This window comes from Equus asinus, chromosome 6, assembly GCF_041296235.1.
Source record: "Equus asinus isolate D_3611 breed Donkey chromosome 6, EquAss-T2T_v2, whole genome shotgun sequence".
Lineage (NCBI taxonomy): Eukaryota > Metazoa > Chordata > Mammalia > Perissodactyla > Equidae > Equus > Equus asinus.
The window spans coordinates 88,988,263-88,997,850 of record NC_091795.1 but is presented as its reverse complement, the minus strand read 5'-3'; the positions used below and the strand labels follow the sequence as shown (position 1 = coordinate 88,997,850).

At 38.9% G+C, this 9,588-nt stretch overlaps 1 long non-coding RNA gene across 1 annotated transcript; it reads right to left on the bottom strand.

Moving 5' to 3' along the window:
- Positions 1–212: 212 nt before the first annotated feature.
- On the bottom strand, positions 213–8,411 carry LOC139045610 (uncharacterized). The gene is made up of 3 exons (XR_011504308.1): positions 8,281–8,411; positions 5,442–5,651; positions 213–618 (listed from the first exon to the last, which is right to left on the bottom strand). It is a non-coding gene; the product is annotated as an uncharacterized lncRNA (long non-coding RNA).
- Between the last annotated feature and the right edge of the window lie 1,177 nt (positions 8,412–9,588).

Genomic DNA, 9,588 nt, shown 5'->3' with positions numbered 1-9,588 from the left:
ATTAGCCTTCGTGTGGTGAACATGGTGTAATCTACACAGAAATCAAAATATAATGAGGTACACTTGAAATGTATATAATGTTATAAACCAATGTTACCGCAATAAAATTTGTTTTTTAAAAGAAAGAAAAACAGAAACATTACTGCTGAGTCCTAGTATCTTTTCTGGAAAAAAAATGGATAAATATGTTGTCTGGCAAACAATCTCTTTATTATTTGTGAGAGGTTCAGGATACAGAAACCATCACACTTTGCCAAACAGTACATTATCTTAAGAAAAGTCAACACCTTATTGCTTTGGTCAAATATTGAGACAATAGCTTCAGAAGAAAATTATAACTTGGAAAATTTAAAAATATAGAGTAAAATTGAATGTCATAAACACAATGAGTGTATACAATTTAAAGAATGTACAAATCAAATCAAAGGATCACCGTGACATTAATAGTCAGGATGGAGCAGAGCCTGGCTGGAATTTTAAAGTAAATAATGTGAAGGGGAAAACATTTTTGTAACTTCTAATCATACCCAGAATAATTTTCCTGAAAATATTACCAGAGTCAGAATCAAGATATTCTTGCTCCAGTTGAGAATTCATCACGTACCTCAGATTCTTCATCTGTAAAACAAGAGAGTTGTACTTAGTTTTCTTGCATCTCTAATGTTCATAGAGATGTATGTGTCTCGGGTTACACAAGAGTATATTGCTTCTGATAGTGTGGTTTCATAACTGCTCTCAAGAACACAGTGTGGATCAGACACTGTAGTAGGCTTTAGATTTACAAAGCAGCTCTTTGTAAGATTGCACAATCCCAGGGAAAATACTGCTAAGTCACAATCACTATAGAGAATGTCCTAACTGGAGACATAGAGGTAACCACAGGGTGTGGTAATAGCACTGATGAAGATCACTTGCCCGGGCTACCTGTCCAGAGAATATTTCCTGGAAGAGATAATATCTGTGCTGAATTTTAAAATATGAGTTATTAGCAAGATAAAGAGGAGGCACTGGGGTACATCAGGCAGAAGGAACAGCTTGAGAAATATGCAAAGTGTGAAAAAGCATGCTGTGTACAGGAAATGAGAAGTAGCCCAGCAGTTCACGGTGTAAAATTAAGGCTGAAAAATGGTAAGAGATAAAGCTGCAGAGGTAGGTGGCTATTCGGCTGTGTAGCATAGTTTATTATTAAGGCAATGAGGAGGAAAAGAAGAGTTTTTATAGAGAACAGTAAATGATTAGATCTGTATTTTAGATCAAGTACTCTGGTGCCCAGGTGGAAAATCAATTTGAGGCTACCTATTAGAAGTGAAAAAAACATTTAGAAGGCCTGATGACAAATTCTTCACTGGGAAATGGGCAGTGAGGATGATATGGAAGGATCAGTTTCTAAAGCTTAGAAGAGTGCTCTTGCAGGAAACTTACCACTGAAAATCTGCACAGAGGGGCCGGCTGTGGCTGAGTGGTTAAGTTTGCACACTCTGCTTCACCGGTCTGAAGTTTTGCTTGTTCAGATCTGGGGCGTGGACCTAGCACTGCTCATCAAGCCATGCTGAGGCGGCGTCCCACAGAGCACAACCAGAAGGACCTACAACTAGAATATACAGCTATGTACTGGGGGGGGGGCTTTGGGGAGAAGAAGAAGAAGAAAAAAAATCGGAAACAGGTGTTAGCTCAGGTGTCAATCCTTAAAAAGAAAAGAAAAGAAAATCTGTACAGAATTCACAAATACATGGGGATATCCGAACTCACATAGGGCATGGTAGTGTAATCAGAACTGTGAGGCAGGAGTGGAACTTTCAAAACTGCGTGGTAGATGGAGAAGGTAATGCCCAGAAAGGAGACTGAGAAGAAATGTTTAGAATGTAGGAGTTCCGATAAAGAGTAGCGTCACGGCTCCAGAGGGTAGAAGGTTTCAAAAAGAGTAAAGTGTCAAGAAGTGTGAAATTCAGCCAGAGTGACAGCTTAAATAAAGAATAAGTTGTTCGTTTAGATGTCACTATAGAAAACTAATTGCTGTCAGATAAAGAGCTGTTGCAGGAGCATGGAGGAATAGAAAGCAAATGCCTCTAAATAGTGAGCTAAAAGAAGAGTACAAAAAGGAGAAAACAATAACTTCACATAAATAAAATGTCCAAATTTGATCTTCTGGAAGTTTTACAAATCAAAAAAGAAAAGAGAAAACTATTTGAAAAAGTGACAGTTATTGAAGTTAGGCAGACAGTCAAACATGAATAGTAGGAGTCCTTGGAAAAGAAAACCAAAGCAATGGAATGAATGTCAAAGAAGCTATAATTCAAGAAAACTTTCCTGAAATAATAAAAGTTTGATATTACATTGAACAAGTACACTGTTTAGTGGTGATGAAGTACTGTGTCCCAGAATGGTTCTCCTGGAAGAAAATTGGGAAAAAATGAAGCAGCTGTTTTCAGCTATTTGACAGTAGGCAGTGTAGGTCAGTGATCCCTAACTAAGGAAAACAAAGTGAACTCTAATATCACTCTAGCTTTCTGTCTGTAGGCACTTTCTGGACTATGGTACATGCAGAAGAAACCCAACTAAATAAGACCAGTTTTGATGAGCTGAGTAACCAAGGAATTGTATTTCAACGAAGACTGAGATGGATGTGATTTTAAGGGCAGAGTACAAGAGGGGAGAGGGTAATGCAGAGAAAGAGTTCTAGAAACTAACTTAGGGGTCCCCTTGAGTCTTAGGCTGAATACTAAGTTAATTTGTTTAGGGTAAAACTCCATGAGACGAGGCAAAGGACAACTACCAGGGAAAGAGCAACCACTAGAGACCAGTAAACCGAACAAAACTGGAGCTAACACAGGGCTAGGAGATGTCCAACTTCCCACTTACCAGCATAAAAAGGAATGCTGAATGCCAGGGTCATTCATTATGAACCTGGGGACCATCACACTTTATTAAACCTTGAAAGTAGGAATAAACTAGCTTTATGATAGATCACCTTAGCAAAGACTAAAATCAAGTTTTGAAAGGATCATGTTGATCATTCAGTAAATTAATTGCCTGCCAAAAAGAATTTTAATACTCTTTAAAGGAAGACAACAAAATCCAGACACTCAGGAGCAGAACATTCACAACATTCAGCACCTAATCCAAAATTATATGATCATCTCAATAAATAGAGAAAAAGCATTTGATGCATTTGAACATCCACTCTTGATCCAAACTCTCAGCTAAATAGGAATAGAAGAAATCTTTCTCAACCCAATAAAGGGTATGTACATAAGTCTACAGCTAAAATCATCCTTAATGATAATATGCCAAATGCTTTCTATTAAAGATTGAAAACAAAACAAGAATTCTGCTGTTGCTTCTGTTTAACATCAGGAGAGATTGTTTCCTTGCTGACACACAGGTCTGCCTCACGCCTTTCTTCCTCCAGGGCAAATCAGTGAGCTCGAAGCAGTATATTCTGTACTCAGAAACCTAGTGGATTAATTAACTTTGCCTTCCTTAAAGCTGACCTAGGTTACAGAAGTAAAGAACGGAACCTTAGAGTTGGAGGGAGCCACGGAGATGATCTGGTCCAGATCCTGGAAAGGAAATTCTACACGGAAAGAGAAATGATAGGCCTAGGTATTAGTGGCAAAATTAACATGCACTGACTGCTGAGAGGCTGTGTTGAAAATGCACAGTTCTGTTAGGGGGCTGAATCCAAGCACACTGTCACACCCCCTAGTAGCTGACATGTTTTTAATGGCTCTCTTCTTCTTACATATGGGGAAAAAAGTCAATTTGAAACAGTTTGTGTAGTAATATTTCTGGAGACATAGTCAAAGTTTTTTGTTGTTTACCCAATAAACTTAAATTCCTTCACATGGACCCAATTTGGGTTTCAATTATTCTCTTAAGTACTTTACTTATAAATTGTGTTAACTCATATTTTTGCAACATAAGATCTCTCTTATTACCTCTTCCCTCTACAGAGTGTTGAGTCTTGTCTCCATTCCTTTCTCTCTTTGCTGATTGTTAAATTGTGTCTTATCTTTTAAGGGCCAACTGAAATAAATAAAGGAAAGACTAAAAATTTTCTTTCCTGAGTACCTTTTTCCTCCTTGAGTCTTCAGTATCTTGTATCTATAATATAACACATCAGAATCAAATATGCATCTTGTTAGAGCTCTCTGCCTCTACAAGTAATTTTTTTGAATTGCCTCATAGTGCATAGATCGGTTTATGGAATATGGTAGTTGCCCAATCAGTGTTCGATGAATTACATTGAATTGACTCACTGTTGCTGGGAGACAGTGTAAAATAATGGAAAGAGTCTAAGATTGGAAATTGCAATGTCTGTGTTCAAATGTGACCTGATAAAAATTGCTTAATCTTACTAAGCATCAGACTTTTCATATGTAAAATCTGGATTAAAATGTCTAACTCACAGATTTATGGTCCAGATTAACCAAAAGTATACCTGCCAAAAATTGTGTTGTGAACTACAAAGCTCTGCATAAACCATTGTTAAAAGCTCCCAGTTGATTTGGTGTCGTGTTTGATCAAGAATGGTTTTTCACAGGCAGATATGGACTTTATGCTGTTATTTTAAACTAAACAAGCTGACTGGCTTTGCTTCCTCAGATACAGACCACCCCCCCCCCCCCCACCACCACCATATCACAGCTGGATAGAACTTGCTTTTTGATTCAATGCCTTTTTATAGCCACTTTTCTCACAAGCCAACAAAACAGAACACACTCTTCCTACTGCTAATCAATGCCACATGTAGTACAATGAGCAATTAAGCACAGAAAAAGGAAGAGGATATTAATAATAGAACGCTTGATTACTGAGAGATTAGAACCTGAAATTGTGTTTGTATTCTCTGTTGGAAGGTATAATTTAATTAGCCAACTTGGAAAAGCTTTAGAGGTGACAGAAAACTAATATTCCACTTCTACAATTTTGTAGCCACTTTCTCTCTGAAAGAAAGAAATTGTTTCTGAATGAAGTTTTAAACACTCAGACTTTGGCACCCCCAGGTAGCTAGATCATGGGCCCTATACTATTATAAGAGCTTTCACTATCCCTGGTTCCTATTCTGCCTCCTCACTGTAGCTAAATCACCCTAGAAGGGTACCAGGTCACATGTCAACTTTTCTACCAATTGATCCACAAGGAACATATTTGGGAATAACTTTTCCTAATTGCCTTCACCCGGCTAGAAAGTTAACCATCAGTCCAGCTCTTCTACATCATAAGGACCTTGGATTATTTACTTCTCTTCTTTCTAAGCAGTTCCTGGGTGCTCACTATATGCCTGCTGTGGAAAACTTGAGTGGCCTTACACTAAAAGTGCTGGGTAAAAAGCCAGTTTTGGTAAACTGAATTCTTATTCAAATGGTGGCAGTGGCAGAAGTCATTTTTCACACCCGACATGTTGGTCCTCTTGATGGGAAGGGCCACAGGTAACTTACCTTTCAGGAGGTGGCGTGCAGAACCCATCAACTTGCTTGGAGGGTTAAAAACATGAAATGGCTCACTTTCTGGAAAATCTCACACATGGCAGGAAGTTGGCTTTGGAGTGGTCAGTTCTTTTGGCTGTTTCCAGAAAGGACAGGACCAAGAAGTCTCAGGTGGTTGGCCAGATGCCAAGGTCTTCACATTCTAGCAGCTCACAGCAACCTCTAAAGAGAAGGGAGAGAAAACTGGGCTTGGGTAGGGTTCTAAACATTGCTAGCTGCTGAATAGAAAGAGACACAATACATTGAAATTCTGGCTTGTGATAAATCCTATCTTAGGGAAAAATAACATATGGGAAGAGGATCTGAGAGAATTTTGTCCAAGCCACTCCCTTCAAGGTATTTCCTTGCCTGAGAGTGAAGATAAGATGCCATCTCTCAGGGAGCTTACCCGGGGGAGGTGTTGGGAGATACCAAGCTTTCACTGTGAAGAGACCCCAAAGGGTTTACTTTGGTTGGCCTTACCCACTTTGATTAATAAAGATCTCACAGAAATGATCGAATTGTAGGAAGAATAGTCAAAACTACCCAAATATAATAGTATCTAAATAAAGAGAACTTGACTCATGCAGCAAGATGGCAATCGTGGGTTGAGGCTAGGGTTGCCAGATAAAATACAGAATACTCAGTTACATTTGAATTTCAGATAAATAGCAATTTTTTTTTAGGATAAATATGTCCCAAGTATGTACAGGACATATTTATCTTAAAAAATTATTTGTTGCTTACCTGAAATTCAAACTTAACAGGGAATCCTGTATTTTCACTTGAGAAATCTGGCTGCCCTAGTTGGGTAAATTCTTCTGTCCCAGAAGGTTGGAGACTCTTGTATATGTTCTCTAGTAACATCTGCGGATGGGTTTGTACGCCCCGTTGTTATCCACAACCACAGAGTCGGTTAGGAATCAGACTTCCTTGTTTTGTAATCCTCTGTTCCCTAACACTAGCTTATAACCTCAGGCCAGTTAACTTCTCTGTGCTTCACTTTCTCCATCTATAAAACGGGAATCATCATATTAACTGAACCTGTCTCATACTGTTGATGTGAAGATCAAATGAATAAATACCTGTGATGTCCTTTGAACAGTGCTTGGAACACAGTACACAGTCAGTAAATATTTGTTGAAAAAATTTAGCTATTTATTATTATTTTAGTAGTTCAGCACCTTTAGGACGATGGGTGGTAGCTAAGAGCAGTTAAGTAAGAGCACTTTAGTATAGTAGTCCATTACTGTTCTTGTACAAGGATACTGACCTCCACACCCCTAATTACCTTAGCCTGCCAATACAACAACTTGCAATAACAAGCACTTATAATAACTAAGTCACAGCACCATAAACAGACACCATGTTCACATTTGGAAGGAATTTGGTGGTTCTATTAGGGCAGCAGCCACTTCTAGTGCAGAAGCTGCCTCAAATCTGTGTAAGATAATGGAAATTGGCAACACAGCTGAGAGAAACTGTCATGGGGCTGAAAAGCAGATAGATCTAGATCTTTCCTTAATGATCCCATTCATTCACCAACCTTCCAGAAAATCTTAACCACTGAGACTCATTTTTCTGTCTTTTCATTAAATGTACACAGATGATTCAGTAACTTTGTCAGCTCAGGCAGACTCCACATTCTCCTTTCTCCCCAGCTCAGGTGAGGGCTTCAGCTTGCTTTCTCTTGATCTACAGAGCTGCTTCCACTGCCTCTGTTCCTAAAGTCTTGCTGGGTAGTAGGTCACATTTCCCCCAGTCTCTTGGTTTATTTCTAAAGATAAGCATATATGGTATTGGGGCTTTAAGAATTTTAAATTTACTCTCTAGGGGGAACTAAACAACAGAGCCCTGTCACGGCAGCACAGTGGAGTGACTGGAGCACTGGAGCTGACAGCTGCAGTATGGATCCGTCATCCAGCTCTGTCACCGACCCATGATGTGATACTGGGCTGGCTGATTACCCAAACTGGATCTAGTTCCACACCTATGAAAAGAGCATAATCATATTCCCTGCACTGCCTACCGCATAGGGTTGTTATGAAAGTCTAATGGGATAACACATGTGAAAGAATTGTGCAAACCACTCAAACACCAAAAAGTTGTTATTTTTATTGTTATTAATTCTCACAGCCAGTGAGAGACCGAAATCTTGTGTGAGAGACGTTACCATATGCTTTCACACTCTAGGTTTGGGGCACTTGTTCATTGCAAGAGGAACATTCAAATTAAAATTTTAAATTCAAGACTGAACTGTGCTTTGTCTGAATCCAAGATGTTTATTTCGATGGCCTGAGTGTAATCCAGGATGTTGCCCTTGAGAGAATGCTACTTCCTCTAAATGAATTTGCCTGGCTCATGCAGTGAGATCTGAGTGCCAAAAAGTGGCTGTGTTCTATAAAATCAGAGAATCTCTCCTGGTACAATTTTCAATAAGTCTACCAAGATGATATTTTAATTTCCTGTGGCCAGGGTGGCATCCCCAAATACCCTCTTTGCCAGAACTCCCAGGAATATGAGAAATGCAAGCAGAGCTAAATCAAAAATTTTAACTGGAAGACAAAATTTAACTTTAACTTGATGATTGGTTCCCAAGGTTGGCAAAACTTATTTTTCTTCTTCTCCACAGTATTAGCTTAACTGACATCAAGAGAGCTTATTTCATACATATCTCCTCCCCACTATCACCGTGTGCCAGGGAACAGCACGGCTGTCTCCACTCCTCTCTTTTGGGTTTCTTCAACCAACACTGGCCATTGCTGTATTCAGTCTTTTCTATCTATTTGCAAAAATAAACAAAAAAACTTACAGAACTCTTTTCATGTTTGTGAAATGAGAGGAGAGTATAGTTTTCTTTCCCTTTGCCAATTCTCTTCTCTTTGGACAGTTTGACTTGTGTCTTTTGGAGCATCTGTTTTCCTTCTGTCTCCTGAAATATTCTCTCAGGCACTTTTCTATACTGTAGTCATGTGAAAGAAAGGAAAGAGGGAAGGAAGGAAAGAAGGAGGGAAGGAAGGAAAAGGAGAAAAAAAGAAAAGAAGACTTGCCTCTGGGAAATTTTTGACATTCTTCTGGACCCACATTTTAAAAAATATTTTATTTTATTAATAGTAATTGTACATATTTAAGGTGTACAACATGATGATTTGGTATACATAGTGAAAAAATTACTATAGTAAGCTAATTAACATATCCTCTCCTCACAGTTACCATTGTGTGTGTGTGATGAGAGCACTTGAAATCTACTCTCTTAGCATATTTTCAGTATTCAATACAGTATTATTAACTATAGTCATCATGTTGTACATTAGATCTCTAGACTTATTCGCCCTACATAACTGCAACTTTGTACACTTTGACCAACACCTCCCCATCTCCCCTACCCCAGTCCCTCTTCAACTCTTTGCTTTTAAGTATTCAATCTTTTTAAATTCTACATATAAGTAAGATAGTGCTGTATTTGTCTTTCTGTGCCTGACTTATTTCACTTAGCATAATATCTTTTAAACCTCTCAGTATAGGCACATGATCTGTTCTGCTGCTACATGGAAAAAATTCTGTGAAATGTGGATTGGTTTTCCAGGCCTGATGAAATGCAGAAGCTTTAAAAGCTAGAAAACTACTCCTGTAGTCGTGCTCCCATCCTTGCACTTGAAGTGCTTCCATTGCTTTATAAAGGAGCCCTTCACAAAACAAGTGACACACTCAGAGGTAGGACGCTTTGCCCCCAAATGTATAAGGTTCAGGTCAAATCGTTAGGTATGAGATCCAGTCTTTACGGTCTGAGGTTGGTTAGTTCACATGAAGCTTAATTTTGGGCCTCAACTCTAGTCTTAGTCTGTTTATCTTAATGATAAATGAAATTCTACTAGACTTCCTTATGGATTGAACCCTTTCTGTATCATCGTGGGTAGGAATCTGGCATGGAAGTTCAGAGAACAGAGCCTGTCTTTTATTTGCATCTGCTTCCATTTCAGCAATTCAATGTGACTTGTCACTCAGTGGATCTGGGGAAGGGGTGGGGCTGAGGAAATGGGAGACCCTGTCTGAGTAATTAGTGAACTGGTTGGTTCAGGAGCTTTAGTAGATGTCCAAAATGGGAACACTGGATCATGAG